At 44.6% G+C, this 6,341-nt stretch overlaps 1 long non-coding RNA gene across 1 annotated transcript; it reads left to right on the top strand.

Annotated features, from left to right (window-relative positions):
• The first annotated feature begins 358 nt into the window (after positions 1–358).
• On the top strand, positions 359–2,396 carry LOC126409980 (uncharacterized). Its single transcript, XR_007573116.1, has 3 exons — positions 359–473; positions 1,055–1,136; positions 2,247–2,396. It is a non-coding gene; the product is annotated as an uncharacterized LOC126409980 (long non-coding RNA).
• Positions 2,397–6,341: the final 3,945 nt, after the last annotated feature.

The raw sequence follows: 6,341 nt of genomic DNA, 5'->3' as shown, positions 1-6,341 counted from the left end.
CCGCCTCTCTCACGCCTTCTCACCCTCCCCGTCTGTCTCTCCTCTCTATTTGAACCCTCTCTGCCCACGTCTCTCTCTCTATTGCCATGCTTCCCCTCTCCTGCTCATGCGGTCTCTCTCTCCCTCACCCGAACACTGGGTTTCTCCTCTCTCACTGTCTCCCTCACGTGTGCAGCCTCACTCCCATCCTCTCGTGCCCTCTTTCTCCCATTTGACTTCAGCCTCCTCCCTCGCAGCTACGGGAGATCCTGCTCACACGGTAGACCCTTCTTTTGACCTCATTTTCACTAAATCTCACCCTATTTATGATTATGTTATCGGATTTAAGCTTGGGCGACTGGTCTTCCCTCTCATAACAGCGACTTGTAGGCCTTGGTGGTGGCGGCATTGAAGGATTTTAGCCGCTTGGAGACCACTTGGACTCATGAGGTGGCTGTCGGAAGCATCGCAGCAGTTTGAGCTCTTGAATTGGGGTGAGCAAGACCTAATCGAGCTTAGATTGTTGAGTAATATTTATTAGAGCATGTATAATTATTGTTTAAGCATGCTAGACTCATGATTTGATGTTTTGGATAGTTTTTTAGCGATGTTGTTATTTTGGGGGAAGTTTATGACTATTGGTGAGAAGAACAAGAATCCATGTGTATATCTATCTCTTTAGCATGAGTTGTTGATTTTTGAAGCTATTGGAAAACATGGTAGAGTTAGTGATGTTGTGGAGAAGCGTAGGACCGTCTTTGGGAACGCTTGGAGCACTTTGGTCGACGTGGGTGGTATTTGTTGGTAGGATGGGGGTGTGCATGTTGGGAAGATGCCTCAACTAAAGGAAAGTTAATGAGAAATGTGTTAAGGATGGATTGATCGAAGCATTGGGTTTTCACGTTGGGTGGCAACGGTAAGAAGTTGTGTAGTGGCCTATTGGAGGGCTTGTAGGTCGACACTACCCGTCGACACCTTCTTGAGGCGATGACATTTGCCTCAATGATTCTGTTTTGTATTTGTTTGGATTACGTAGCTAACTAGTAGAAATCTGATCTTTTGTTTACGTTTGCAGGTACACCGGGCACGTCCCGTCAACCTTGAGCTGTCAGATTTGAAGCTCGAGGTATTTTGAAGAGTTTGTGAGCACGCCACAGGTATGGCGATATTCCAGGCAAATTCCTGCCTGGGCAAATGTGTGAATGTGTGTTCCTAGGGTCATGGGATTCTAGGATTTGTGACGTGAATTGATTGATTGTTTTGAGATTGAATGTATGTATTCATGTACAAGAATTGATATATGATATGAAGGGTTTTAAAAGGCTATTAGTGATTGTTTTGAAAATGTTACACCTTTGCATGTGCATGTTAGAATTGTTAACTGTTTAGGACAGATGAGGTGGGGTATCGAGTCGAGTGTCTCCTCGACCCCAATTGTGCATTAGAAAGCATCATAGAATGATAACTGCATAGGACAGCTACGAGTCAATCACAGATCGAGACTACTCTCTATGGTTTGGCTAAGTTTTTTTGAAGATGTGATTGATATGATGAATGATGTGAATGTTTTGTTCTGTTGCACATACATTGCTGCGGGCAATGATGCAAATGATTGAATTGGAGGGTAGTTGTACCCGTATTGTATGACGGCTAGCTATGACTGTTATTGTTATGTGTAGACCTCGGGAAGAGGCAATTGGAGGTGTGGGTGTACTCGTGAAGTGCACCAACCTCATGAGCTAGCCAGCCAGTTTGTGAATGTGTTAATCTAATGATAACAATGAATGATAAGAGATGAGAGGCCAGTGGGATGTGGCTATGTGTTTGAGAGACGTCCTGCTTTTGCCACTGGTCACGCCTATTCGGAGAGAAGGCGGTGCAAGACCCCAGGGTACTGTTGTGTGTTGTGCTTGGAGCGTTGGGCTCCCGCCTTCCCAACCTGGGTGTCCTAGGGAAGGCTGAGTATCTCTTCTTAGAATCCACACATCCATGGATGAGTGCTCTACCGCTGTAGTGGATGAAATTTATCCATATTGTTATGGGCCACCACGGGGGTTGTCTTTCAGCTGTAGGCCGCCCATGGTGTGCACGTGCCTCTGTTGCACCCACAGGAACTGTTAATTCACTAAAGTTAATGAACATGTAATGTATATGATTGAATGTATGTGATTGAAGTGCATGTGAATCATATAAATGCTATGGGTTTGGTATTTTCCTGGCTTGTTGTCATACTGCGAAGGCGAAGCCTTCATTTGTTTCTTTTTCAGGTTTTGGCAGACCCGGGGCAGCAGGTTGATCGGATGGCTTCACTCACGTCCTACTGGAGAGGTTTTGAGTTTTGTTTTCTTATGTAGTGCCGGCGCGTCTTGGTTGATTTGTATTGATGTCATGTTTTTGTTAGACATTAATCATACAGTTTGGGGGCATTTTTGTCATACACATATATGTGATTTTGTATGAAACAAAGTTGTTATATAAATGAAAGTTGCCCCATTGTTTTGAATTGCTTGGCTCATCTCTTTTGAACTGTTGTATAGTCGCACCTCGATGTTTGATGTTTAGAAAAAAAAATGTTTGAGTGTCAAAAGGTCAGGGTGTGACAGTTTTGGTATCAGAGCCATAGCAAACCCCACTATGGATGTGAGTTAAAGCCTATCTGTGAAGCTGCGTTGCACAGTTACACACTTATTTGATTAAATTGTTATTGTAGTTTTGATTTTACAAGTATAAGTGCATAATGTGAGCAATGTTTTGTACTTCGTGCTAATGCACGTTGTGATTTGATTTGTGAGTTTGGTCTTAGATGTGATTTGAGAATAAAGGTTCTTGTTTGTCCAGATGGAATATCAATGTAGGGTAAGAAGCGTGTTGAGCCGTCTACAGAGGCACAAAGGGAGCCAAGTCCGGCTCATTCTGATGCACATACCCCACATGATGACAGTACCTCAGGGAAACAGAATGCCCAAACTAGTGTGGGTGCCCAAACCCCACCGAGGCAGACTCCACTGGTGGATCAGCAATATTGCTGACGACGTTGCAGACACTGACCTCGCTAGTGCAGTCGATGGTTGGTAACCAGAGAAGCCAATCATCTCCTATGGGAGACACCACTGCACCACCTAAGGAGAAAGCAACAACGGTGTCATTCAAGCATTTTATGTCGATGCAGCCACCTGTCTTTACTGGGGATGGCTGTCCAGACAAAGCAGAAGAATGGATTGAAGAGATTGAACGTATCTTTGAGGTTCTGAAGGTGCCAGGAGGTGACAAAGTAAACTATGGCTCGTATATGCTAAAAGGTGATGCCAAGAGATGGTGGCAATCGACTCGAGAGATCCGGTTTGCAGACCATCAGACGATCTCTTGGAAGCAGTTCAGAGATTCGTTCTTTAGCACGTACTTCCCAGCACATGCCAGAAACAAGAAGATGCAAGAGTTTCTTGACTTGCAGCAAAATCAATTGAGCTTGGAGGAATATGTTACTAAGTATCGACACTTGGAGGTGTATTGCCCTCACCTCTACACTACAGATGAGGCCAGAGCAGACAAGTTTATATATGGGTTGCGTGATGGACTTCGAGGCAGAGTTATGTCTAGCAGACCTCGCGACCTGGAAGAGACAGTCACTATGGCAAGACTCATGGAAGAAGATTGGGCTAGGACTCAGAAGGACCATCAGAAGAAAACTACTCAACACTCTCATGGTGGGCGTATGGCAGTCAAGCACCACCACTTTGCAGGCAGGGCAAAGCCTTATGAGATGCGTGATGATCGAACATTCAGACGGAACCAGCCAGCCCGTAGTGAGGCCACACAGGGGTAAGTGGCCACTCCGACTTCACCTAGGTGCCCCACTTGTTCTCGTGTGCACCCCAGGAAGCCGTCCTATCGGGTGACCGGGGCTTGTTTACACTGTGGGGGAATGAGACACTTCATCAAAGACTGCCCCTTAAGGAAAGAAAGAGAGTTGAAGAAGCCTGAGGCCGTTCCTTCCAGTGCGCGGCAGACGACTGGACGTGTCTATGCGACTACGGTGGAGGAGCTTCAGGCACACGACCTTGTTGAAGGTACTTTACTTATTGGTTCTCACATTGCTACAGTGTTGTTTGATGCAGGGGCGACCCATTCGTTTATTTCTAGTCGATTTGCTACTTCACTAGAAGTGTCGGCTAGAAAGATGCCGTATGTTTTAAAAGTTGTTAGCCCTATGCATGCTCAAGAGTCGTGTTGTGACCTGATGTGGACGTGGAGATCCACCAATATCACCTACCTGCACAGTTGGTGATCATAAGTCTCAGTGAATTCGATGTAATTTTGGGCATGGATTGGTTATATGCGCATTATGCCAATATAGATTGCAGAAAGAAGCAGATACAGTTGTTGACTAGTGAGCTGCAACCGGTGGAATTCCATGCTCGTAAGGCCAGTCGAACTGATAAGATAATGGTGTCTGCATTGAAGGCTAAGCGTTTGATAGGTAATGGAAGTGTTGCCTTCTTGGTCAATGTGTTGATCAATGAGGCTGAACCGGTGAGGTTGCAGGATGTTGTCGTTGTGAACGAGTACCCTGATGTGTTTCCTGAGGAATTGTCATGTTTGCCTCCAGCGCGAGAAGTGGAGTTCAAGATAGAGTTGTTACCAGGGACAGCTCCCATTTCTAGAGCACCCTATCGTATGGCACCGGTAGAGTTGGAAGAATTGAAGAAGCAACTGCATGAGCTCTTAGACAAGGGCTTCATCCGACCTAGTGTGTCACCGTGGGGAGCACCAGTGTTGTTTGTTAAGAAGAAGGATGAGACGATGCGCTTGTGCATAGATTACCATATGTTGAATCGGGTCACCATCAAGAATAAGTATCCGCTTCCAAGAATTGAAGACTTGTTTGATCAACTTAAGAATGCAAAGGTTTTCTCCAAGATCGATATGAGGACATGTTATCATCAACTCTTGATACGAGAGGAAGATGTTTCTAAAACTGCTTTTCGAACTAGATATGGATATTATGAGTTCAGGGTCATGCCTTTTGGGTTGACCAATGCTCCCGCAACATTTATGGACCTCATGAATCGGGTGTTCTAAGACTACTTGGATCGATTTGTTATTGTTTTTGTTGATGATATTTTGGTGTACTCAGAGAGTGAGGCAGAGCATAGAGATCACTTGAGAAGTATGTTGGGTCTTTTGCGCAAGCATAAGTTATATGCCAAATACTCAAAATGTGAATTTTGGCTAGAGAAGGTAAACTTCCTTGGTCATGTGATCTCGAAGGATGGAGTTTTCGTTGACCCGACTAAGGTGTCGGCGGTACAGGATTGGAGGACGCCGTGCTGTGTAACAGAGGTTAGAAGCTTTTTGGGATTGACAGGACACTATCGTAGGTTCATACAAGACTTTTCGAAAATAGCTATGCCCATGACTAAGCTATTGAGAAAAGAAGTGAAGTTTGTTTGGAATGAAGGGTGCGAAAAGAGTTTTCAAACTCTGAAGGACAAGCTTACTACTGCCCCTATTTTGACGCTTCCCTCAGGTCATTCTAGTTTTGTAGTGTACACCAATGCATCAGGAATTAGCTATAGTTGTGTGTTGTTGCAACATGGCCGTGTTGTGGCTTATGCATCAAGACTGTTGAAGGTACATGAGCAACACTATCCCACTCATGCTTTGGAGTTGGGAGCATTTGCGTTTGCACTGAAGATCTGGAGACATTATCTCTATGGTGCAATATTTGAGGTGCTTACAGATCACAAGTCCTTGAAGTATATATTCTCCCAAAAGGATTTCAACTTGAGGCAAAGAAGAAAGATTGAGTACTTGAAGGATTATGATTTCACCATATCATATCATCCAGGCAAAGCGAATGTGGTGGCAGATGCATTGAGCAGACATGCTAAGGCAACGATGTGCAGTGTGTTGACTCGTTCTTGGACATTGTTGCAAGATGTGATAGCTTAGCAGCCTCACCTCTGTGGCGAGAACAAGGCAATGATGACGGCCTTGATACGACATCCTTTGATGGAAGAGCTTGTAAGGAAGCAAAAGGAAGATCCAGAATTTGCTAAGAACATAGAAGAAAGCAATCAGGTCATTCTAGTTTTGTAGTGTACACCAATGCATCAAGAATTAGCTATGGTTGTGTGTTGATGCAACATGGCCGTGTTGTGGCTTATGCATCAAGACAGTTGAAGGTACATGAGCAACACTATCCCACTTATGATTTGGAGTTGGGAGCAGTTGCGTTTGCACTGAAGATCTGGAGACATTATCTCTATGGTGCAATATTTGAGGTGTTTACAGATCACAAGTCCTTGAAGTATATATTCTCCCAAAATGATCTCAACTTGAGGCAAAGAAGATGGATTGAG

This window comes from Nymphaea colorata, chromosome 4, assembly GCF_008831285.2.
Source record: "Nymphaea colorata isolate Beijing-Zhang1983 chromosome 4, ASM883128v2, whole genome shotgun sequence".
Taxonomy (NCBI): domain Eukaryota; kingdom Viridiplantae; phylum Streptophyta; class Magnoliopsida; order Nymphaeales; family Nymphaeaceae; genus Nymphaea; species Nymphaea colorata.
This window is presented reverse-complemented; position numbering and strand designations above follow the sequence as displayed.